At 45.2% G+C, this 27,238-nt stretch overlaps 1 protein-coding gene across 10 annotated transcripts in view; it reads left to right on the top strand.

Annotated features, from left to right (window-relative positions):
- rimbp2b (RIMS binding protein 2b) overlaps positions 1-27,238 on the top strand; it is a 141,741-nt gene that overhangs the window by 58,338 nt on the left and 56,165 nt on the right. For all 10 annotated transcript variants that reach the window (XR_006761750.1, XM_045706804.1, XM_045706809.1 and 7 more), the window contains exon 3: positions 19,877-19,966. The gene's annotated coding sequence lies outside the window, so the exon portion shown is untranslated. The remainder of the gene's footprint in view (positions 1-19,876; positions 19,967-27,238) is intronic.

Here is a 27,238-nt window from a genome sequence, read left to right as displayed (position 1 = left end):
TGATATGTCTGACAGACATGCAGAGATGCGATTCGCTGCCTGGTTATCAGAAGGGGGAAAGGAGAAGATTAATTGTGTGTCGTCTGCATAGCAATGATAGGAGAGACCATGTGAGGATATGACAGAGCCAAGTGACTTGGTGTATAGCGAGAATAGGAGAGGGCCTAGAACAGAGCCCTGGGGGACACCAGTGGTGAGAGCGCATGGTGCGGAGACAGATTCTCGCCACGCCACCTGGTAGAAGCGACCTGTCAGGTAGGACGCAATCCAAGCGTGGGCCGCGCCGGAGATGCCCAACTCGGAGAGGGTGGAGAGGAGGATCTGATGGTTCACAGTATCAAAGGCAGCAGATAGGTCTAGAAGGATGAGAGCAGAGGAGAGAGAGTTAGCTTTAGCAGTGCGGAGAGCCTCCGTGACACAGAGAAGAGCAGTCTCAGTTGAATGCCCAGTCTTGAAACCTGACTGATTAGGATCAAGAAGGTAATTCTGAGAGAGATAGCAGGAGAGCTGGCCAAGGACGGCACGTTCAAGAGTTTTGGAGAGAAAAGAAAGAAGGGATACTGGTCTGTAGTTGTTGACATCGGAGGGATCGAGTGTAGGTTTTTTCAGAAGGGGTGCAACTCTCGCTCTCTTGAAGACGGAAGGGACATAGCCAGCGGTCAAGGATGAGTTGATGAGCGAGGTGAGGTAGGGGAGAAGGTCTCCGGAAATGGTCTGGAGAAGAGAGGAGGGGATAGGGTCAAGTGGGCAGGTTGTTGGGCGGCCGGCCGTCACAAGACGCGAGATTTCATCTGGAGAGAGAGGGGAGAAAGAGGTCAAAGCACAGGGTAGGGCAGTGTGAGCAGGACCAGCGGTGTCGTTTGACTTAGCAAACGAGGATCGGATATCGTCAACCTTCTTTTCAAAATGGTTGACGAAGTCATCCGCAGAGAGGGAGGAGGGGGGAGGGGGAGGAGGATTCAGGAGGGAGGAGAAGGTAGCAAAGAGCTTCCTAGGGTTAGAGGCAGATGCTTGGAATTTAGAGTGGTAGAAAGTGGCTTTAGCAGCAGAGACAGAAGAGGAGAATGTAGAGAGGAGGGAGTGAAAGGATGCCAGGTCCGCAGGGGAGGCGAGTTTTCCTCCATTTCCGCTCGGCTGCCCGGAGCCCTGTTCTGTGAGCTCATAGTGAGTCGTCGAGCCACGGAGCAGGAGGGGAGGACCGAGCCGGCCTGGAGGATAGGGGACAGAGAAAATCAAAGGATGCAGAAAGGGAGGAGAGGAGGGTTGAGGAGGCAGAATCAGGAGATAGGTTGGAGAAGGTTTGAGCAGAGGGAAGAGATGATAGGATGGAAGAGGAGAGAGTAGCGGAGAGAGAGAGCGAAGGTTGGGACGGCGCAATACCATCCGAGTAGGGGCAGAGTGAGAAGTGTTGGATGAGAGCAAGAGGGAAAAGGATACAAGGTAGTGGTCGGAGATTTGGAGGGGAGTTGCAATGAGATTAGTGGAAGAACAGCATCTAGTAAAGATGAGGTCAAGCGTATTGCCTGCCTTGTGAGTAGGGGGGAAGGTGAGAGGGTGAGGTCAAAAGAGGAGAGGAGTGGAAAGAAGGAGGCAGAGAGGAATGAGTCAAAGGTAGACGTGGGGAGGTTAAAGTCACCCAGAACTGTGAGAGGTGAGCCATCTTCAGGAAAGGAACTTATCAAGGCGTCAAGCTCATTGATGAACTCTCCAAGGGAACCTGGAGGGCGATAAATGATAAGGATGTTAAGCTTGAAAGGGCTGGTAACTGTGACAGCATGGAATTCAAATGAGGAGATAAACAGATGGGTCAGGGGAGAAAGAGAGAATGTCCACTTGGGAGAGATGAGGATTCCAGTGCCACCACCCCGCTGACTCGATGCTCTAGGGGTATGCGAGAACACGTGGGCAGACGAAGAGAGAGCAGTAGGAGTAGCAGTGTTATCTGTGGTAATCCATGTTTCCGTCAGCGCCAGAAAGTCTAGGGACTGGAGGGTAGCATAGGCTGAGATGAACTCAGCCTTGTTGGCTGCAGACCGGCAGTTCCAGAGGCTGCCGGAGACCTGTAACTCCACGTGGGTCGTGCGCGCTGGGACCACCAAGTTAGAGTGGCAGCGGCCACGCGGTGTGAAGCGTTTGTATGGCCTGTGCAGAGGGGAGAGAACAGGGATAGACAGACACATAGTTGACAAGCTACAGAAGTGTTGTTTCTTGTATTATTGTCTCTTGTGTCTTTAGAGAACTGTTTCACTTTGATATCCTTTTTCTTCTGTCCTGATTTTCTCTTTCTTTTCTTCTGTTAACTAGATATTCTTTGTTGTTCTTCGTTAGCTAGCTAGCTTCTTCCAAAAGAGTCCCTAGCAACTGCTTAGCAACTGGTAAACAATTCAGCTTGCTAAGATAACTACAATTTTATGAAAAATAGTTATTTTTCAAAAGCCTATCTTCTTTGTTTGTTGCTTGTTTTTTCTCCTCTTCAGTCTTGCAGTTTTCTTTTGCTTTTTTCCGATGTACTTCACTCTAAAAACCATGTAAATTTCAATATTTGTAGGAGCTCATTTTTCAGCTGCTGCTGGACCACTTATGAGAGGCTGGCTTTCACGCCACCTGTTTTCTGTACCTACGTATTGTCGTTCTCTGTAACTACGTATTGTTGTTCTCTGTAACTACGTATTGTCGTTCTCTGTAACTACGTATTGTCGTTCTCTGTAACTACGTATTGTCGTTCTCTGTAACTACGTATTGTCGTTCTCTGTAACTACGTATTGTCGTTCTCTGTAACTACGTATTGTCGTTCTCTGTACCTACGTATTGTCGTTCTCTGTACCTACGTATTGTCGTTCTCTGTAACTACGTATTGTCGTTCTCTGTAACTACGTATTGTCGTTCTCTGTAACTACGTATTGTCGTTCTCTGTAACTACGTATTGTCGTTCTCTGTAACTACATATTGTCGTTCTCTGTAACTACGTATTGTCGTTCGGTGAAACTACGTATTGTCGTTCAATTGACAACTCAATTATACAGCTGATCGATAGATGGGTGGTGTGAAAACCAGCTTTGAAAGACCCCAGGGGCTTGACTGGGAAACACACCTCATGTGGGGAAGGAGTATTAGCAGCTATCAGGTGGACGCTGCCTGGCCTGGTGGCAGAGGGGCTGCTGGGAATGGAGGCTTTGTCTGAGCTTGTATCTCACTGTGTTTCAAAGGAGGGACTCTGCAGAGAGCATGGTATTATAACCCAGACCTCTCTGAAGGGCCAAGCTATTTGATGTCTTTCCTTGCTTATGTTGGACATTCGGTGTAAAGGTTGAGTCTCACAGACTTGAGAGGCAGGTGGTTGACACCTTTATGATGGCATGTGGATGAAGAAGAAAGGAGTTGAATGGACCCTCCCTCCCTCCCTCCCTCCCTCCCTCCCTCCCTCCCTCCCTCCCTCCCTCCCTCCCTCCCTCCCTCCCTCCCTCCCTCCCTCCCTCCCTCCCTCTATCTCTCTTGCCCCCTTTCACATGCACACACACACATATGCTTACACACTCTGAGACAGCACTGAATAAATGAAAGGCTCTGTCGTCCACTGACTAGTCTCACTGTCTTACTCACTGTTTTCTCTCAGGACACTGTTGTCATACCGTGGCATGACTAAATTAAAGTCATTGTCCCTGTCAAAACAGAGAAGCCACACACAGCTAGTATTTTATTCTTCTCAGGAGACTGAGATCAGCAGGAAAAGGGAGGAGTGTGAAGCTCTGAGGGGGTGAAGAAACAGAATCAAACATGTCAGGCTTTAGTAAGTGCTCTAAAAATACCTCTCGATCTCACTCGCTGAAATGCCAAGAGTCTCAGTCCAATTGATTTGTACCTGAGAGAGGGAGCGCGAGACAGCTTTGCCCCATATCATCACGTACACACAGAGCTCCCCAGAGAAGATGAGCTGTGCTGTACTGTGGTGTGTGTCACACTGCTGGCATTCTAGTGGTGATTATAGAAATGAAAAAATAGGCTCACATTAATGGGATTTGCATGTGTAGCATAAACAAATTAACACAGTGCTGCATTCTGATAATGCGAGGATGTACACTATGCATTCGTGTTTATTCTGCTCTTTGCACAGATGACAATTTCCACACTGTTTTTATATTGTACTAGCTATAATACATTATAGAGATATACTGTACACTTAGCTAGTAAGATGGGCCCTGGATATGTTGGCACTGATGTGTACAGTTCATGCTGTGTAGATGTCATGGTTGTTCACAGGAGGTCGTCAGTGGTGTGTTACAGAAACAAGCCCTCTGCTCCCATGTGCTGCTCTCTGCCTCTCTCCCCTGCCTCTCTCCTCTGCCTCTCTCTCTGCCTCTCTTCTCTGCCTCTCTCCTCTTCCTCCCTATATGCCTCTCTCTCTGCCTCTCTCCTCTTCCTCTCTCTCTGCCTTTCTCCTCTGCTGCCTCTGCACCCCCAGGAACGTTTCTCAGAAAGTAGCAGAAATGTCAGTGTGCCTTCTGGGCTGGCCTTGACTCTATGCAAAGGGTCAGGGAGGGAAGAAAGGACAAGGCAGAAAGCAGCCAGTGCTGAGAGAGTAATCCACTCTGACTACTCTGGAAGGCATTTAAAGAGGAGCCTTTCTCCCTAACCTTGACATTTTCAAACATATACAGTATTTCATCAGGATGGATAGTGGGGGCTTTTGCTGGGGCTATTTAAAACGCTTTCTCTCTCTCTTTTCTCTCTCGCTCTCACTCACTCTCTTTCTCTCTCTCTCTTTCGCTCTCTCTCTTTCTTTCTCTTTCTCTTTTTCTCTCTCGCTCTCTCATATCATTCATAGAACAGTTCCTTCTGCATATTTCACATGTAATAACATAGTAGGTTTTTGTGCTTTAGAATAAGCTGTGAAATCTAGATATAGCGCATTAACATTTTCTAGAGATGTATCTATGTCTCATTGTGTTGTATTGTTTTAAATTGCGTGAGTCTAACACACATATCTCAGATATGAAGGAAGCCATGAGGAGCCCTCAGTATGTCCCCAACCCATCCTGCCCTTCACTGCAGGAGAACAGTGCGTCACAGCACAGCTATTGGTATGTGTGTGGTGGTGGGGTTTCCCCATCAGAACTACAGGGGGGCCTAGATGGATCTACAGTAGGTAATCACTCCAACTGAGCTGAGTCCCCTTTCAGCCCCAATATCCAACACAGTGGAATTGAAATGAGAAATCTGCCAGTTTTAAAGGGCCTATTATGAGGAGGGAAGCTTGAGTGTTGAATATTCTCTTTCAATAGAGAACATACTGTATATAGAAAGACTTATTTCAGCTGTTGTCAGGTGCAACTGAGTGCATGTCTGACTACAGCTCATGTCTCATCATATCAGTTTAAGCATAATTTCTTAACCCAGAACCAACTGTTGTGTGCGCTAGCTAGCTACTCGATTTGATGACATTTGTTTACATTTCTGTTAAGTCTGTCACAAGAGACTAGTTTAAGCATGACATTTGTACTGTCATTGTATTTATTATTCATATTATTCTATAGTAATTGTATATGCATAGTTTTGTCATTGTCGGATATACACTGCTCAAAAAAATAAAGGGAACACTTAAACAACACAATGTAACTCCAAGTCAATCACACTTCTGTGAAATCAAACTGTCCACTTAGGAAGCAACACTGATTGACAATACATTTCACATGCTGTTGTGCAAATGGAATAGACAACAGGTGGAAATTATAGGCAATTAGCAAGACACCCCCAATAAAGGAGTGGTTCGGCAGGTGGGGACCACAGACCACTTCTCAGTTCCTATGCTTCCTGGCTGATGTTTTGGTCACTTTTGAATGCTGGCGGTGCTTTCACTCTAGTGGTAGCATGAGACGGAGTCTACAACCCACACAAGTGGCTCAGGTAGTGCAGCTCATCCAGGATGGCACATCAATGCGAGCTGTGGCAAGAAGGTTTGCTGTGTCTGTCAGCGTAGTGTCCAGAGCATGGAGGCGCTACCAGGAGACAGGCCAGTACATCAGGAGACATGGAGGAGGCCGTAGGAGGGCAACAACCCAGCAGCAGGACCGCTACCTCCGCCTTTGTGCAAGGAGGAGCAGGAGAAGCACTGCCAGAGCCCTGCAAAATGACCTCCAGCAGGCCACAAATGTGCATGTGTCTGCTCAAACGGTCAGAAACAGACTCCATGAGGGTGGTATGAGGGCCGGACGTCCACAGGTGGGGATTGTGCTTACAGCCTAACACCGTGCAGGACGTTTGGCATTTGCCAGAGAACACCAAGATTGGCAAATTCGCCACTGGCGCCCTGTGCTCTTCACAGATGAAAGCAGGTTCACACTGAGCACGTGACAGACGTGACAGAGTCTGGAGACGCCGTGGAGAACGTTCTGCTGCCTGCAACATCCTCCAGTATGACCGGTTTGGCGGTGGGTCAGTCATGGTGTGGGGTGGCATTTCTTTGGGGGGCCGCACAGCCCTCCATGTGCTCGCCAGAGGTAGCCTGACTGCCATTAGGTACCGAGATGAGATCCTCAGACCCCTTGTGAGACCATATGCTGGTGCGGTTGGCCCTGGGTTCCTCCTAATGCAAGACAATGCTAGACCTCATGTGGCTGGAGTGTGTCAGCAGTTCCTGCAAGAGGAAGGCATTGATGCTATGGACTGGCCCGCCCGTTCCCCAGACCTGAATCCAATTGAGCACATCTGGGACATCATGTCTCGCTCCATCCACCAACGCCACGTTGCACCACAGACTGTCCAGGAGTTGGCGGATGCTTTAGTCCAGGTCTGGGAGGAGATCCCTCAGGAGACCATCCGCCACCTCATCAGGAGCATGCCCAGGCGTTGTAGGGAGGTCATACAGGCACGTGGAGGCCACACACACTACTGAGCCTCATTTTGACTTGTTTTAAGGACATTACATCAAAGTTGGATCAGCCTGTAGTGGGGTTTTCCACTTTAATTTTGAGTGTGACTCCAAATCCAGACCTCCATGGGTTGATAAATTGGATTTCCATTGATTATTTTTGTGTGATTTTGTTGTCAGCACATTCAACTATGTAAAGAAAAAGGTATTTAATAAGATTATTTCTTTCATTCAGATCTAGGATGTGTTGTTTAAGTGTTCCCTTTATTTTTTTGAGCAGTATATTATTCATGCCAACCTGTTTAGAAAGTAAGCCCAGAATAATGTAGATGGACTGATTTAAGCAACACTTTGTGTGCATTATTTTCCTGTGGAGGTCTGCAGAGTGCTGTAGGGTAAGGTTCCATCAGTAAGCTAAATGGTGCTGCCTGTTTGCAGCTGGACCATTAGAATTCACTGCTCGCTGCCCCAAGGCCCTCCTCTTTAGTGGGCCTGACTTTGTGTGTGGTGCTCTGCCCCAAATAAACACTCCATTAAGGCTGTGTGCTCTGCGTGCTCCTACTTACAGTATGTTCCCTCCTCACAAGCACAGCAGCATTCCACTCCACCACGCTGCTCCCTTTCCTGTCCTGTCCTGTCTGCCCCCAATGTCAACCTCCTCAGTCCCTGGGAATTACCCAGAGGAGAAACTGTCCCCAAATGACGTACATAAATGGCAGGCAGGCTAGCCTTTACAGAGACTTCAGAGCTGCTCTTATATCCTCATAGACTAAATTTACAGAGTAACAGAAACCCAGCTGGGCAGACACAGAGACACGACCAGAGGCAAGCAGTCCATGTGAGAGTAGAGGAGATGGGGGGGCAGGCATTAGTGTCAGTCTGTTTGGTCTATGCTGGCCAGCCTCTCTGTGTTCCTCTCCAGATGAATGTAGATGCAGAGCCAGGGTCATTTCAGTGCACTCGTCAGACCATGCCAGCCTCACTTCTCTTTATCTGAGAAAAGTTTTTTTTTGTATTGCAGAGTATCAGTTTGATAAGATACTGTATCTCTCTGGTGGTTTTTTACTGGGATGTTAGCATATCCCAGTATGAAATTAAAGACTGCCTAAACTATATTTTGCTATTAACATAGCACACATTTGAGTAAAAACCAAACACTCGATGTTGGAGTGTGTAGTAGAATGTGTAGTATAGTGAGTGACAGTGTTTAGTGGCAGGGCGATCTGACACCTCATCCTACCCAGTAGTACCCAGGGACAGAGTATTTTACTGCCACCCTGTTCACTGATGTGGAATAAAGCATGTCACAGCCCATAAGGACAGTCACCTTGGTGATGGTCATTAGCCATACTAACACCATCCCAATATTAATCTCTGCACACATAGTACAGAAGGCTGTTAAAACAACCTGATCTATGAGGCAGCTTGTCTTATCAAGTCAAAACACTAGACTTCATTTAGTTCAACTGAAATAAACAATAATATAGCCATTTGCTCAGTAAACTAAGGGAATTTGTGAGGTATCAGGCTGACAGTGTGGTGAAGAAGGCGCAACAGCGCCTCTTCAACCTCAGGAGGCTAAAGAAATTTGGCTTAACACCTAAAACCCTCACAAACTTTTACAGATGCACAATTGAGAACATCCTGTTGTGCTGTATCACCGCCTGGTATGGCAACTACACCACCCACAACCGCAAAGCTCTCCAGAGGGTGGTGTGGTCTGCCCAACGCATTACCGGTGGCAAACTTCCCGCCTTCCTGGACACCTACAGCACACGATGCCATAGGAAGGCCAAAAAGATCATCAAGGACATCAACCACCCGAGCCACGGCCTGTTCACCCCGCTATCATACAGAAGGCGAGGTCAGTACAGGTGCATCAAAGCTGGGACCGAGAGAATGAAAAACAGCTTCTATCTCAAGGCCATCAGACTGCTAAACAGCCATCACTAGCACATCAGAGGCTGCTGCCTATAGACATAGATTAGGGATCACTGGCCACTTTTAGAAATTGATCATTAGCCACTTTAATAATGTTTCCGTATCTGGCATTACTCATCTCATATGTATAAACTGCACTCCACAGTATTCTACGATATCTTAGTCACTTTTAAATTGTGTTTACATATTGCATCACCCATTTCATATGTACAGTATATACTGTAATGTATTCTATACTACGTCTCTGTCCCGAAGAAAGCACCAGTTAGCCTGGAGCTAGCCTAGTGCTAGGCCCATCTCCCGGCTAGCTGAAGAGGTCCATCAGCCACTCCATCGGCTACAATACCGATTTTGCCAATTGGCCTGGAACCCTTTTACTGCCGACTCGGAGCCCCGCCGATCCATCACGACTGGTCTACTGACGTAATCCGCCCGAGGGGGTTTCAACAGGCTCCTCCGTCGCGACGTCCCCTGAAGGTCCATCTGCTAGCCGCGGCACACTAGCTGTCTAGAGTATTACGGACTGTTAGCTGAAAAGGTCCATCTGCCAATTTCTTGGGCTTCAATACCTATTTTGCCAATTGGCCTGGACCCTTTTACTGCCTACATGGAGCCCTGCCGATCCTTCACGACTGGTCTGCCAACGTAACCGTCCGAGGGGGCTACAACAGACTCTTCCGTCGCGACGTCCCCCTAAGGCCCTTCTGCAAGCCCCGGCCCGCTAGCTGTCTGAAACGCCGTGTCTCCAGCCCGCCTAGCTACTCACTGGACCCTATGATCACTCGGCTACGCATGCCTCTCCCTAATGTCAATATGCCTTGTCCATTGCGGTTTTGGTTAGTGATTATTGTCTTATTTCACTGTAGAGCCTCCAGCACTGCTCAATATGCCTTAGCTAGCCCATTTGTTCCACCTCCCACACATGCGGTGACCTCACCTAGTTTAAATGGTGTCTCTAGAGACAAAACCTCTCTCATTGTCACTCAATGCCTAGGTTTATCTCCACTGTATTCACATCCTACCATACCCCTGTACATTAAGCATTGAATCTATTCTTCCGCGCCCAGAAATCTGCTCCTTTTACTCTCTGTTCTGAACGCACTAGACGACCAGTTCGTATAGCCTTTAGCCGTACCCTTATCCTACTCCCCTTCTGTTCCTCTGGTGATGTAGAAGTTAATCCAGGCCCTGCAGCACCTAGCTCCACTCCCATTCCCGAGGCACTCTCATTTGTTGACTTCTGTAACCGTTAAAGCCTTGGTTTCATGCATATTAACATCAGAAGCCTCCTCCCTAAGTTTGTTTTATTCACTGCTTTAGGACACTCTGCCAAACCGGATGTCCTAGCCGTGTCTGAATCCTGGCTTAGGATGGCCACAAAAAATCCTGAAATGTCCATCCCTAACTATAACATTTTCTGACAAGATAGAACTGCCAAAGGGGGCGGAGTTGCAATCTACTGCAGAGAGAGCCTGCAGAGTTCTGTCATTACTATCCAGGTTTGTGCCCAAACAATTCGAACTTCTACTTCTAAAAATCCACCTTTCCAGAAACAAGTCTCTCACCGTTGCCGCTTGCTATAGACCACCTTCAGCCCCCAGCTGTGCTCTGGACACCATATGTGAATTAATTGCCCCCAATCTATCTTCAGAGCTTGTACTGTTAGGTGACCTAAACTGGGACATGCTTAGCACCCTGACCATCCTACAATCTGAGCTAGATGCCCTCAATCTCACACAAATTATCAAGGAACCTACCAGGTACAACCCCAAATTCGTAAACATGGGCACCCTCATAGATATCATCCTGACTAACCTGCCCTCCAAATACACCTCTGCTGTCTTCAACCAGGATCTCAGCGATCACTGCCTCATTGCCTGCGTCCGTAATGGGTCTGCGGTCAAACGACCACCCCTTATCACTGTCAAACGCTCCCTAAAACACTTCAGCGAGCAGGCCTTTCTAATTGACCTGGCCTGGGTATCCTGGAATGACATTGACCTCATTCCGTCAGTAGAGGATGCCTGGTTATTCTTTAAACGTGCTTTCCTCACCATCTTAAATAAGCATGCCCCATTAAATTTTTTTTAACCAGGAACAGATATAGCCCTTGGTTCACTCCAGACCTGACTGCCCATGACCAGCACAAAAACATCCCGTGGCGTACTGCATTAGCATCGAATAGCCCCTGCGATATGCAACTTTTCAGGGAATTTAGGAACCAATATACATAGGTAGTTAGGAAAACAAAGGCTAGCTTTTTCAAACATAATTTTGCATCCTGTAGCACAAACTCCAAAAAGTTCTGGGACACTGTAAAGTCCATGGAAAATAAGAGCACCTCCTCCCAGCTGCCCACTGCACTGAGGCTAGGAAACACTGTCACCACCGATAAATCCACGATAATTGAGAATTTCAATAAGCATTTTTCTACGGCTGGCCATGCTTTCCACCTGGCTACCCCTACCCCGGTAAACAGCCCTGCACTCCCCACAGCAACTTGCCCAAGCCTTCCCCATTTCTCCTTCACCCAAAACCAGATAGCAGATGTTCTGAAAGAGCTGCAAAATCTGGACCCTACGAATCAGCTGGGCTAGACAATTTGGACCCTCTCTTTCTAAAATGATCTGCCGCAATTGTTGCGACCCCTATTAGTAGCCTGTTCAACCTCTCTTTCGTATCGTCTGAGATCCCCAAAGATTGGAAAGCTGCCGCGGTCATCCCCCTCTTCAAAGGGGGAGACACTCTAGACCCAAACTGTTACAGACCTATATCTATCCTACCCTGCCTTTCTAAGATCTTCGACAGCCAAGTTAATAACAAACAGATCACCGACCATTTCGAATCCCGCCGTACCTTCTCCGCTATGCAATCTGGTTTCCGAGCTGGTCATGGGTGCACCTCAGCCACGCTCAAGGTCCTAAACGATATCATAACCTCCATCCATAAAAGACAATACTGTGCAGCCGTATTCATCGACCTGGCCAAGACATTCGAGTCTGTCAATCACCACTATCTTATCGGCAGATTCAACAGCATTGGTTTCTCAAATGATTGCCTTGCCTGGTTCACCAACTACTTCTCAGACAGAGTTCAGTGTGTCAAATCAGAGGGCCTGTTGTCCGGACCTCTGGCAGTCTCTATGGGGGTGCCACAGGGTTCAATTCTCTGGCTGACTCTTTTCTCTGTATACATCAATGATGTCGCTCTTGCTGCTGGTGATTCTCTGATCCACCTCTACGCAGACGACACCATTCTGTATACACCATTCACTGACACCATTCTGGCCCTTCTTTGGACCACTGTGTTAACTAACCTCCAGACGAGCTTCAATGCCATACAACTCTCCTTCCATGGCCTCCAACTGCTCTTAAATGCAAGTAAAACTAAATACATTCTCTTCAAACGATCGCTGCTCGCACCTGCCCGCCCGTCCAGCATCACTACTCTGGACGGTTCTGACTTAGAATATGTGGACAACTGCAAATACCTAGGTATCTGTTTAGACTGTAAACGTTCCTTCCAGACTCACATTAAGCATCTCCAATCCAAAATTAAATCTAGAATCTATTTCACAACAAAGCATCCTTCACTCATTCTGCCAAACATAACCTCGTAAAACTGACTATCCTACCGATCCTTGACTTCGGCGATGTCATTTACAAAATAGCCTCCAACACTCTACTCAGCAAATTGGATGCAGTCTATCACAGTGCCATCTGTTTTGTCACCAAAGCCCCATATACTACCCACCACTGCGACCTGTATGCTCTCATTGGCTGGCCCTATGTCTAGAGGCTGCTGCCTATAGACATAGATTAGGAATCACTGGCCACTTTAAGGAAATGAAACACTAGCCACTTTAATAATGTCTCTGTATCTTGCATTACTCATCTCATATGTGTAAACTGTACTCTATACTATTCTACGGTGTCTTAGTCACTTTAATTGTGTGTAAATATTGCATCTCATATGGATATACTGTACTCTATACTATGCCACTGTAACTTAGTCTAATGCCGCTCTGACATATATGTATGTAAGGAATGGATTAAGAATATATATATATATATATATATATTCTTAATCCATTCCTTACTTAGATTTACGTGTTTTTTGGGTATATGTTGTGAGACTGTTGGATACTACTTTTTAGATATTACTGCACTGTTGGAGCTAGAAGCACAAGCATTTCGCTACACTCGCAATAACATCTGCTAAACATGTGTATGTGACCTATAACATTTGATTTGATAATGCCACTTTATTAATATCACTTTAATGTTTACCTATCTTGCATTACTCATCTCATATGTATATACTGTATTTTATACCATCTATTGCATCTTGCCTAAGCCTCAGTCATTGTTCATCCATATATTTATATGTAAATATTATTTTCCATTACTTTACTTAGATGTCTGTGTATTAGGTATTTGTTGTGGAATTGTTAGATTATTGCTGCACTGTCGGAACTAGAAGCACAAGCATTTCGCTACACTTGCAATAACATCTGCTAACCATGTGTATGTGACTAATACAATTTTATCATTTTACTTAATCCAGCTATTGGCCTCATAGTAATCTTCTTGGTAAGGGTTTGTAATGTCACCATGGTTTGGCATACAGCATACAGATGGGAAACAGAGGAATTTGTTAGCGGCATGGTTGTTGATATGATTTCTCCTAGGGGTGTGTGTGTATTTCTCTCTCACTGATATGTTGATGTGTGTATTTCTCTCTCACAGATGAGCTGATATGTTGATGTGTGTATTTCTCTCTCACAGATGAGCTGATATGTTGATGTGTGTATTTCTCTCTCACAGATGAACTGATATGTTGATGTGTGTATTTCTCTCTCACAGATGAGCTGATATGTTGTGTGTATTTCTCTCTCACAGATGAGCTGATATGTTGATGTGTGTATTTCTCTCTCACTGATATGTTGATGTGTGTATTTCTCTCTCACAGATGAGCTGATATGTTGATGTGTGTATTTCTCTCTCACAGATGAACTGATATGTTGATGTGTGTATTTCTCTCTCACAGATGAGCTGATATGTTGATGTGTGTATTTCTCTCTCACAGATGAACTGATATGTTGATGTGTGTATTTCTCTCTCACAGATGAGCTGATATGTTGTGCGTATTTCTCTCTCACAGATGAGCTGATATGTTGATGTGTGTGTTTCTCTCTCACAGATGAACTGATATGTTGATGTGTGTATTTCTCTTTCACAGATGACCTGATATGTTGATGTGTGTATTTCTCTCTCACAGATGAACTGATATGTTGAAGTGTGAAATGCAGCATGTTTCTGTGGTCATGAAGGCTATATTACATCTGAACACCACTTTTCAGGAATGGTTTACAAAAGCAAAGAACAATGTTTGTGCAGTAAGCTATAAGCCCAATACATTATCACCGCATATTGGCTTTGCTTGAATTGCCCTGTCAAAGCATTGTTGTTTGGGCCATTTAAAAAAAACATTTCACTATTTGAGGTAGGCTATATGATCACACTGGTAATACATCCGTTGTTGTTTTACTTGTGAGGCACAGCTGAGTGAGTATACATTTAAATAATTTGCTTTTTATTTTTATTTTACTGGGCTGATGTTGCCTGCATCTGATGGTCAGTCTCAGCAGACTGAGGGGCTGCCTCTCAACATCCCTCCGCTCTCCCTTTCCTCCACTGACACTGACCAAGAAGGGACACCGTCTTCCAGCTTATGGCAAAACTCACGTTGCACTGCATTATTTCTGCCTCATAAACACATTAATTTTGTTACTCCTATGAACAGAGAAAGTGAAATATTCCTCGATGTTAAAAAGACCCAAGCCACCAATAATAACAACGCAAGCCAATAGATATACTTTCCTGTTCATTCATAACAGCCAGTTTACTGTATGCTTGATCCGACAATGTGGTCGGAGGCGCCATATGGATGGTGTGACGCAATAGCCTCCGGAGGCACGCAGAGTCCAATTTGAGCTCTGTACCGCATCGCTGTCCGGCTCTCAAATGTTGTAACAATGCAGAGTGCTCCATATACAGTGGCAAGAAAAAGTATGTGAACCCTTTGGAATTACCTGGATTTCTGCATAAATGTGACATAAAATTTGATCTGATCTTTATTTTATCTAAGTCACAACAATAGACAAACACAGTGTGCTTAAACTAATAACACACAAATTATTGTATTTTTCTTGTCTATATTGAATGCATCATTTAAACATTCACAGTGTAGGTTGGAAAAAGTATGTGAACCCCTAGGCTAATTATTTCTTCAAAAGCTAATTCAAGTCAGGAGTCAACTAACCTGGAGTTGAATCAATGAGATGAGATTGGAGATGTTGGTTAGAGCTGCCCTGCCCCATGAAAAACACTCACAAAATTTGAGTTTGCCATTCACAAGAAGCATTGCCTGATCTGAACCATGCCTCAAACAAAAGAGATCTCAGAAGACCTAAGATGAATTGTTGCCTTGCATAAAGCTAGAAAAAGGGTTACAAAAATATCTGTAAAAGTCAGTCCACGGTGAGACAAATGGTCTATAAATTGTGAAATTTCAGCACTGTTGCTACTCTCCCTAGGAGTGGCCATCCTGCAAAGATGACTGCAAGAGCACAGTGCAGAATGCTCAATGAGGTTAAGAAGAATCCTAGAGTGTCAGCTAAAGACTTACAGAAATCTCTGGAAGAAACTAACATCTCTGTTGACGAGTCTACAATACGTAAAACACTAAACAAGAATGGTGTTCATTGGAGGACACCACGGAAGAAGCCACTGCTGTCCAAAAAAAACATTGCTGCACATCTGAAGTTTGCAAAAGAGCACCTGGATGTTCCACAGCGCTACTGGCAAAATATTCTGTGGACAGATTAAACTAAAGTTGTGTTGTTTGGAAGGAACACACAACACTATGGGTGGAGAAAAAAAGGCACAGCACACCAACATCAAAACCTCATCCCAACTGTAAAGTATGGTGGAGGGAGCATCATGGTTTGGGGCTGCCTCGGGGCCTGGATAGCTTGCTATCATCGACGGAAAAATGAATTCCCAAGTTTATAAAGACATTTTGCAGGAGAATGTAAGGCTATCTGTTAGCCAATTGAAGCTCAACAGAAGTTAGGTTATGCAACAGGACAACAACCCAAAAGACAGAAGCAAATCATCAGAATGGCTTGAAGAGAAGAAAATACGCCTTCTGGAGTGGCCCAGTCAGTCCTGAACTCAACCCGATTGAGATGCTGTGGCAGGACCTCAAGAGAGTGGTTCACACCAGACATCCCAAGAATATTGTGTAACTGAAACAGTTTTGTAAAGAGGAATGGTCCAAAATTCCTCCTGACCGTTGTGCAGGTCTGATCCGCAACTACAGAAAACGTTTGGTTGAGGTTATTGCTGCCAAAGGAGGGTCAACCTGTTATTAAATCCATGGGTTCACATACTTTTTCCAACCAGCACTGTGAATATTTACACGGTGTGTTCATTAAAGACATGGAACATTATAATTGTTTGTGTGTTATTAGTTTAAGCAGACTGTGTTTGTCTATTGTTGTCACTTAGATAAAGATCAGATGACGTTTTATGACCAATTTATGCAGAAATCCAGGTAATTCGGAAGGGTTCACATACTTTTTCTTCCCACTGTAGCTCCGCATGATTGGTTGACGGTAGTTGAGGCCGGAAAGTCCTGTATAAACTCACTTCCTTGACAACAGCTCTGCGCTGCTCCGTGAAGCGCTAGAAGTATGAATGCCCTGACTTCTGCAGAGGCCGAATCACCATATATGCTGCACGGATAAAGGCAGACGTCAGAGTGACCAGGCAACGCCTTTAACTGCTGCAGTGCTTGTTGCAGCGCTGAGGGAAAATAGGAAGAACGGGCATTTTATGGCTTATAAAAGTGTTGAATACAAAGTGTTGACAGTGCTGAGTAAGAATTTAAACATGAGCTCACTCATAAAAACAGCAGCTCTTATCTTTCTTTTATGCCTGCTACATTACTGCCGACACGGTAATCTGAGCCATCCGATTGGCCAGCGGTAGGCCTATAGTGCACTTGATATGCTCTCTGGGCCTGCCGGGAAGGTAGAGTTTACCTTCAGACACATGAAATAGTTCAAAATGGCAACACTTCGCCAGCATAATCGGGTGCACCTAAGGTTTTATTGATGGTTTTTTTACTGAAATGTTTTGTCGATCGACGAGGAATGCCTTGGAGATCGACCAGTTGATCGCGATTGACTGGTTGGTGACCACAGCTCTAGAAAGTTGAGTGATGTTCAATCTCGTGCTTATTTCTGTGGGCTGATATGTCTTCTGTGCGGCTGTTTGGGGAGCTGCACGGTAATCTCGCGCTACTGCGCTCACTAGCGGTTCTGGGGGGGGCAGTGCCCCTGTGACAACAATTTTGAACCCCCTTGTGGCCCCTCTAAATGTGGAGTATAAAATAGTTTTTACATAACAAATTTTTGCTATCGTTCTTTTTCTACATCCGTTATTAGACAGTGGCAACGATGATGATTATGAACATGGTCTTTTGCCTGCTAATGCCTGCAATGCAGTGAAGAAAACTATATGACAACAATAACGTCTAATGTAACTGGCCCCTCTAATAGTACAACTGGCCCCAGCTTGGCCCCCCCAGTTGAAATGGTCTAGAACCGCCACTGACTGCGCCTCCAGTTTAGAGGGAAAGTTGGTCTCAGCTAATTCCGTTACCATGGAATTGCCCATGAACAGTCATCTGAATGAGAACACAGGAGGAGGACAGTTCCCCTCTTAGAAAGGTCAGTGGTGCCTGCTTGGCTGCTTGGTGGAGAGACAGAGAGAGAGAGAATCCATTCCTCAGCCCTGGTCTAATTAGCCACCCAAAACAGTGTCCACCCAGCCCAGATCCAGCCTCAGCCCAGACCCAGCCACTGTCTCTGTCTGGTTACACACATGGTCGGCTGGATGGCTGGCTCCTCTCTGATAGTCTTTTAACAGTAGGGCAGATTCAGTTATTCCGCACATGTGCCTAATTACCCTCTGAGCCTTAGTCTAAATACATTATTCACAAGGCTTCCTTGAATCCACCCTGAAGAATTAATATAATACATTTTTATGACCTCCCCATTGGCAAAGCTTCAAATACACTATTTATTTTGTGGCACAGATATACCCGGCGTCATTGTCTTCATTTATATTTGCTCTTTGTCATTTTATATAGTTATTAGTCAAGCCAAAGTTTATGGAAGATTGATAACTGGTCGGCCTCCCCATTGCAAATTACATCCAAACATTGTGACAAGACTGGGAATTCCAGCTATTGTCTGGTTTGCCTGTTCACTACGGTATTTTTCAAACAATCTACAAGCATTGCAAATCATTCAGTGAAATGAATAATCAGAGTATTGGGTGTAGCTAGAACATCTCACTCTGCCAATCTCTCTGGTGTTGCTAGCCTCAGCTTGGCAGAGATGGAGCTAGTGCATGTTGTGCATACAGAGCATACAGTGTCTCTTATTGTTATGATGACTCCTCACTCAGTATTAATGATGCAGCAGCATCTCTGTTTTGTTTTCACTTGGTCTCTGTTGGTCTCACTTCATATACATGTACACTTGGACCTGTGTCCTTCAGAAAGCCAACCTACACCAGCTCTGAGTTGAAGGGGTCGATATACGTGTATTGAAATGCCAATGCAAACGTGCTTATACTGGAAAGATTGGACTTGACTTGAATGAATTGATGCAGTTTGAAACGCCAATGTTTTTTGATGAGAGGGAATTGAAATGAATGGAAGTACAACCAGACTTCTGCAGAACAAAGTGGTGTCACACGTCTCTTTAATTAAAGTGTTCCCCCTCTGCACTGAGATGACAATTTCTGCTGTCTTATGTGTTATGTTCTAGGGCAGGGGTTTTCAACTCTTACCTTACGAGGTCTGAAGCCTGCTGGTTTTCTGTTCTACTTGATAATTATTTGCACCCACCTGGTGTCCCAGGTCTAAATCAGTCCCTGATTAGAGGGGTAGAATGAAAAAAACATTGTGGAACTGGCTTCGAGGTCCAGAGTTGAGTTTGAGAGCTCTAGGGTGTGATACCTGTTAGTGTGTGTGTGTGTGTGTGTGTGTGTGTGTGTGTGTGTGTGTGTGTGTGTGCACGCGTTTGTGCCTCTGTGCTGGTATGTGAGTGTCTTTACAGTTCACATTTGTCCTCTATACCAACATGTCTGACCTTCATAAGTAAAACACCAGAAGATTCCAGGGCAACACAGTGCACTGTCAATAGCCATTAAAAGACACACTGTACTTAAGGTAAATCTATCGTGCATGAGCGGCGAAGGCTTCTTAGATCCTTGCAGAAGAACACTGCCTTTGCTTTGCCTGCCGCTGTAGTTAAAGTGAACTGCACATCACAAAAGAGAGAAGTTCTCCAGTTGACACTCCAAATTGCATCTGCGGCACCCTCATGGCTGTTGATTGAATCTAATTACGTTTTCCTCCTCTGCAATGAATGGATGTTTTTTAATCTCCCCCTGACACACTTAGTGGGAAGAAGGGTGGGGGAGGATGCCATGGGTGTCTAGAGTGGGTATAAAAATGCAAATCTTATTTGCATTCGGTGTCAGTGGAAGCATTACTTGGTTAAATATGCCATTTTTTCTAGCTGTTTCTCTTCCCACCAACTACATTTAACGCATTGCAGTAAGATCTGGCGTTTGTGTTTTTATGTAAACTGCCATGAAAATGTTGGTTTTTCATGAAGGCATGTTGTTCCTTTAGTCATCCCACTGGGCACAAACGTCAGTTCAATGTCTATTCCACGTTGGTTCTACGTCATTTCATTTAAGTAATGTGGAAGCAACGTTGATTCAACCAGTGCGTGCCCAGTGGGATGCTTCCTAGGACAGATGAGCAAACCACCAGTGGATGAATAATGCAGCACCTATAGCTGCAACACGTCTGCTCTGTTGAGTACAGCAGCAGCTTACTCTACTGGCATAATCAGGAGCTCCTCTCCTCTGAGATCTAAAACTGTTCTCTATCTGTTCTCTGTCTTCCCTCACTCTCCAGGAGAATGAGCTTCAAGATGTTCTCAAGGAGAAAAAGCACTTGAGTCACCACTTGTACAACAATAGCAAGAAGGCAGTCCAAAATGAGCAGGTAGGTACTGTAGGAGAGACAGCCACACCAAAGATGGTTGCCATGGCGCTGTAATGGCAGCGTAGTCTGAGAGATCCTGTAAACATTGTACATATTTAGCGGATTTAAGTGTTTTTAAATTATTTGTTTAATTATTTGTTTGATAACTCATTGAATTTTGATCGAATATATTTAGTTGCCTTGACCAACAGAGTGGCAGAATTTATGGCAGATGGATTTGTTTGGTTTGCTAAACCAGCTCTATAGCTAACTGTCCACTGCATTCAAGAGATGCACGGCACCGGCTTCTATTTTCAACCAAAGTGAGAGAACTGCAGTGTGGAGATGGCAGAGAGCGCTCCCTCATAGTATGAGGGTGACTTTATATACTGGACTGATGTTTGGTGAGCTTTTAGTGCCTGTATCAGCATCAGAAGAAGAAGCATCACCCAAGTTGGTGCTACACATTGCTAGTGGAGGAGTCGTACAGTTGCTACAGAGCGCTGAGGACTGCAAACAACATCAGGACCAGCTAGCTTAACTCAAGCACCACCATCATCATCAAACTTGTCCTTCCTTTGTACCATCCAACTGGGCTGCCAGCAGAATCACCTTAACCATGAGCAGGCACCATCTGAACCTGTCAAGACTAGAGACATCGCCAAGAGCAGGCACCATCTGAACCTGTCAAGACTAGAGACATCGCCAAGAGCAGGCACCATCTGAACCTGTCAAGACTAGAGACATCACCAAGAGCAGGCACCATCTGAACCTGTCAAGACTAGAGACATCACCAAGAGCAGGCACCATCTGAACCTGTCAAGACTAGACTTCATCCCCACTTTTTTCACCTTTTTTCTTTTTGTCTGTATACTGCAATTCTGCTTTTAGCTGTGAATGTGTACAAGACAGTCTAACTAATAATAAAAAGACAATAACTAACCCAATATAAACCACAGCCTGTCGTTTCCAATGGAGCAAATTAATCATAGCGGGCAGAACAAGGAAGGATTTGGGCAGAGCACAGCATGAGCTAGTGATATCATATTTACGTGTTCTGCATATATTTGTATATTTCCATTAGGGAACACTTACTCTGTGATTTGCGTGTGTGCAATAACTAAATCCGCCCTTGCACTCCTTCCAAACAACACCATTTTTTAAAACTTAAACAACACCATTTTTTTTACTTTGGCGAAGGGTAAAGTCTACAAAACTTAGTCCACTCTGTTCGTAACATTCTAGTTTTGGGAACAGAAAACTATATTGAGATCAAATGTTTAATCTTCTCTCACTGCCGGCCACTCGTCTTCCTCTCATCACCATATTTGGTGGTGAGGGGAAATGCCAACCGGATGCTTTAGATTTAAACATCCAGTGAAATATCTGGCTCTTTGTTCTATTTTTTCACCTTTATTTAACCAGGTAGGCTAGTTGAGAACAAGGTCTCATTTGCAACTGTGACCTGGCCAAGATAAAGCATAGCAGTTAGACACATACAACACAGAATTACATATGGAATGAACGAAACATACAGTCAATAATACAGAAGAAAAAAGAAAACAAAAAGTCTATATACAGTGTGTGCAAATTAGGTAAAATAAGGGAATTAAGGCAATAAATAGGCCATGGTGGCAAAGTAATTACAGTATGGCAATTAAACACTGGAATGGTAGATGTGCAAAAGATGGAATGTGCAAGTAGAGATACTGGGGTGCAAAAGGAGCAGAATAAATAAATAAATACAGTATGGGGATGAGGTAGATAGATGGGCTGTATACAGATGGGCTATGTACAGGTGCAGTGATCTGTGAGCTGCTCTGACAGCTGGTGCTTAAAGCTAGTGAGAGAGATGGGAATCTCCAGCTTCAGAGATTTTTGTAGTTCATTCCAGTCATTGGCAGCAGAGAACTGGAAGGAAAGGCGACCAAAGGAGGAATTGGCTTTGAGGGTGACCAGTGAGATATACCTGCTGGAGCGCGTGCTACGAGTGGGTGCTGCTATCGTGACCAGCGACCTGAGATAAGGCGGGGCTTTACCTAGCAGAGACTTGTAGATAACCTGTAGCCAGTGGGTTTGGCGACGAGTATGAAGTGAGGGCCAGCCAACGAGAGCATATAGGTCGCAGTGGTGGGTAGTGTATGGGGCTTTGGTGACAAAACGGATGGCACTGTGATAGACTGCATCCTGTTTGTTGAGTAGAGTGTTGGAGGCTATTTTATAGATGACATCGCTGAAGTCGAGGATCGGTAGGATGGTCAGTTTTACGAGGGTATGTTTGGCAGAATGAGTGAAGGACGCTTTGTTGCGAAATAGGAAGCCGATTCTAGATTTCATTTTGGATTGGAGATACTTAATATGAGTCTGGAAGGAGAGTTTACAGTCTAGCCAGACACCCAGGTATTTGTAGTTATCCACGTATTCTAAGTCAGAGCCGTCCAGAGTAGTGATGCTGGATGGGCGGGCAGATGCGGGCAATGATCGGTTGAATAGCATGCATTTAGTTTTATTTGCGTTTAAGAGCAGTTGGAGGCCACGGAAGGAGAGTTGTATGGCATTGAAGCTCGTCTGGAGGTTAGTTAACACAGTGTCCAAGGAAGGGCCAGAAGTATACAGAATGGTGTCATCTGCGTAGAGGTGGATCAGAGAATCACCAGCAGCAAGAGTGACATCATTGATGTATACAGAGAAGAGAGTCGGCCCAAGAATTGAACCCTGTGGCACCCCCATAGAGACTGCCAGAGGTCTGGACAACAGGCCCTCCGATTTGACACACTGAACTCAATCAGAGAAGTAGTTGGTGAACCAGGCAAGGCAATCATTTGAGAAACCAAGGCTGTTGAGTCTGCCAATAAGAATGTGGTGATTGACAGAGTCGAAAGTCTTGGCCAGGTCAATGAATACAGCTGCACAGTAATGTCTCTTATCGATGGCGGTTATGATATCGTTTAGGACCTTGAGCGTGGCTGAGGTGCACCCATGACCAGCTCTGAAACCAGATTGCATAGCGGAGAAGGTACGGTTTGATTCAAAATGGTCGGTAATCTGTTTGTTAACTTGGCTTTCGAAGACCTTAGAGATGCCGTGTAGGATAGATATAGGTCTGTAGCAGTTTTGGTCTAGAGTGTCTCCCCCTTTGAAGAGGGGGATGACCGCAGCAGCTTTCCAATCTTTGGGAATCTCAGACGATACGAAAGAGAGGTTGAACAGGCTAGTAATAGGGGTTGCAACAATTTCGGCAGATAATTTTAGAAAGAGAGGGTCCAGATCGTCTAGCCCGGCTGATTTGTAGGTGTCCAGATTTTGCAGCTCTTTCAGAGCATCAGCTATCTGGATATGGGTGAAGGAGAAATGGTGGGGGCTTGGGCGGGTTGCTGTGGAGGGTGCCGGGCAGTTGACCGGGGTAGGAGGTAGCCAGGTGGAAAGCATGGCCAGCCGTAGAGAAATTCTCATTGAAATTCTCAATTATCGTGGATTTATCGGTTGTAACAGTGTTTCCTAGCCTCAGAGCAGTGGGTAGCTGGGAGGAGGTGCTCTCATTCTCCATGGACTTTACAGTGTCCCAGAACTTTTTGGAGTTTGTACTGCAGGATGCAAATTTCTGTTTAAAAAAGCTAGCCTTAGCTTTCCTGACTGCCTGTGTATATTGGTTCCTAACTTCCCTAAAAAGTTGCATATCACGGGGGCTATTCGATGCTAATGCAGAACGCCACAGGATATTTTTGTGCTGGTCAAGGGCAGACAGGTCTGGAGTGAATCAAGGGCTATATCTATTCCTGGATCTACATTTTTTTGAATGGGGCATGCTTATTTAAGATCGTTAGGAAGGCATTTTTAAAGAACAACCAGGCATCCTCTACTGTCGGGATGAGGTCAATGTCATTCCAGGATACCCCGGCCAGGTCGATTAGAAAGGCCTGCTCGCAGAAGTGTTTTAGGGAGCGTTTGACAGTGATGAGGGGTGGTCGTTTGATCGCAGACCCATTACGGATGCAGGCAATGAGGCAGTGATCGCTGAGATCCTGGTTGAAAACAGCAGAGGTGTATTTGGAGGGCGAGTTAGTTAGGATGATATCTATGAGGGTGCCCGTGTTTACGGTTTTGGGGTTATATCTGGTAGGTTCATTGATAAGTTCTGTGAGGTTGAGGGCCTCAAGCTTAGATTGTAGGATGGCTGGGGTGTTAAGCATGTCCTAGTTTAGGTCACCTAGCAGCACGAGCTCAGAAGATAGATGGGGGGCAATCAGATTACATATCGTGTCGAGGGCACAGCTGGGAGCGGAGGGTGGTCTATAGCAAGCGGCAACGGTGAGAGACTTATTTCTGGAAAGGTACATTTTTAGAAGTAGGAGCTCGAATTGTTTGGGTACAGACCTGGATAGTAAGACAGAACTCTGCAGGTTATCTTTGCAGTAGATTGCAACACCGCCCCCTTTGGCAGTTCTATCTTGTCAGAAAATGTTATAGTTAGGAATGGAAATATCAAGGTTTTTGGTGGTCTTCCTAAGCCAGGATTCAGACACGGCTAGGACATCCGGATTGGTGGAGTGTGCTAGGGCAGTGAATAAAACAAACTTAGGGAGGAGGCATCTGATGTTAACATGCATGAAACCAAGACTTTTACGGTTGCAGAAGTCAACAAATGAGAGAGCCTGGGGGATGGGAGTGGGGCTAGACACTGCAGGGCCTGGATTAACTTCTACATCACCAGAAGAGCAGAGGAGGTGTAGGATAAGGGTACGGCTAAAGGCTAACAGAACTGGACATCTAGCATGTTCAGAACAGAGAGTAAAAGGAGCAGATCTCTGGGCACGGTAGAATATATTCAAAGCATAATGTACAGACAAAGGTAAAGTAGGATTTGAATACAGTGGGGGTAAACCTGTGCATATAGTGATAATGAAAGAGATATTGTCTCTAGAAATAGCATTTAAACCAGGTGAAGTCACTGCGTGTGTGGGAGGTGGAACTAAATTGTTAGCCGACGCGTTTTGAGCAGTGCTAGAGGCTCTATGGTGAAATAAAACAATAGTTCCAAAACAAAACAGCAATGGACAAGGCATAGTGACGTTAGGGAGAGGCATGCGTAGCCGGGTGATCATAAGAGTCCAGTGCGTGGCTTCAGGCAGAAACAGAAAGGCCTTAGAGGGGCGACGCGACGGAGGAAATTCTGTTGTGGCCTCCTTGTGCAGTTACATCAGCGGACGGATCAGCAGGGCTCCGTGTGGCTACAATGTGCTGCTATGATTTATGACTACACAATGAAACCTCCGCACACACCGTCTCAGGGGTTCACTCCATTCCACTCTCTGGGACTGGGACTAAATGTGACTGGGACTAAATCAGGGTTCCCCTACTGGCGGCCCCGCGGGTGGTTTTATTTGGCCCCCAAGTTTTCTGTAGCCCCCCCCTCATTTTTCCCCCATTTATTTATTTATTTATTTATTTATTTATTTGTCTTTTCTTTCATAAATTAAAAGACATAAAATACTGTAAAAAAAAAAACAACAGGAAATCAGCTCCAAGATTTAAGAAATCTATTCCCAAGTAGAGAGACATGACGTGATCATATAAACAGTTGAAGTCGGAGGTTTACATACACTTAGGTTGGAGTCATTAAAACTAGTTTTTCAACCACTCCACAAATTTGTTGTTAATAAACTATAGTTCTGGCAAGTCGGTTAGGACATCTACGTTGTGCATGACACAAGTAATTTTTCCAACAATTGTATACAGACAGATTATTTAACTTATAATTCACTGTATCACAATTCCAGTGGGTGAGAAGTTTACATACACTACAGATTGGAAAATTACAGAAAATCATGGCTTTAGATTCTTCTGATAGGCTAATTGACATCATTTGAGTCAATTGGAGGTGTACCTGTGGATGTATTTCAAGGCCTACCTTCAAACTCAGTGCCTCTTTGCTTGACATCATGGGAAAATCAAAATAAATCAGCCATGACCTCAGAAAAGAAATTGTAGATCTCCACAAGTCTGGTTCATCCTTGGGAGCAATTTCCAAACACCTGAAGGTACCACGTTCATCTGTATAAACAATAGTACGCAAGTATAAACACCATGTGACCACGCAGCCGTCATACCGCTCAGGAAGGAGACGCTTTCTGTCTCCTAGAGATTAACGTATTTTGGTGCGAAAAGTGCAAATCAATCCCAGAACAACAGCAAAGGGCCTTGTGAAGATGCTGGAGGAAACCGGTACAAAAGTATCTATATCCACAGTAAAACGAGTCCTATGTCGACTTAACCTTAAAGACCGCTCAGCAAGGAAGAAGCCACTGCTCCAAAACTGCCATAAAAAAATCGGCCCGCGGCTGAATCTAGTTGATGATCCCTGGATTAAATGATCAGGGGTTTTCATAATAAAAGGCGGCGTGCTTGGGCTCTGTCTTTACACTTCCTGTCTTATCAGAGGGCTGTTTGCATCACAGTGGCATACTGCCAGAGCTGCCCTGGCCTCTCTCTCTCCTGTTATATAAATGAATGTGTTTATTTTCCTTAAGCGTAGTGCTGATGTTGAAGCTGCTAGTGTCTCCAGTCTCATCTGTAACATGGCTAGAACCCTGAGCCTCTGATCGTATTAGAGCACTTCCTGTGAGCTCCTCACACCTCAGACCTTCCTTCCTGCCCAGCTGATAACACCAAGACAGGGGTCCTCTGTATCAATCATCGTAAGTCCTCTGTATCGACACTAAGGCAATTTCCTGCAGGAGTTGATTGTCAGGTAGCTGTTGCGTGTGGAGGGAGTTGAGGAGGGGATACTGGTTATTAATGTCTTATCAGGACACTAGGCTCTCAGACAAGACAGCCATCCGTCAGAGTTATCACTGAGGCGGATATGAGGGAAGCACTCTACAGGGTGCATGGGCGGATATTAGACCTTCCATCGCCTCGCCTGCACCTTTGTGTTCCTTATCATCGTCTCTTAGAGTGACGAGAAGACTAGTGAGAAGGGGCGGAGGTAATATAACGGCACCTCCCATCTGCACTCCCACCATACTGTTCAGTCCTATCCGGCCAACTTAGCTGAGACACAACAGACACATCACACTACAGACAGATCCCCCCCGGCCCCCACCCCACCCCACCCCACCACCACTGTGGAGATGGACCACTGACTCTGAAGTAGTTCTGTGTGTTGTTGGTGTAACAGCCTCCTTCCTCCCTGTGTGAGTCATAGTATAAATGGTGTGATTACATGGCAGCCTTCCTATTTCTAATTGTATTTTACAGTAGCAGTAGCTATAGTAGTACATTACAAAATACAGC

This window comes from Salmo salar, chromosome ssa24 (genome assembly GCF_905237065.1).
Source record: "Salmo salar chromosome ssa24, Ssal_v3.1, whole genome shotgun sequence".
Lineage (NCBI taxonomy): Eukaryota > Metazoa > Chordata > Actinopteri > Salmoniformes > Salmonidae > Salmo > Salmo salar.
The sequence above is the reverse complement of the archived record's forward strand: the minus strand, read 5'-3'. Positions and strand labels throughout refer to the sequence as shown.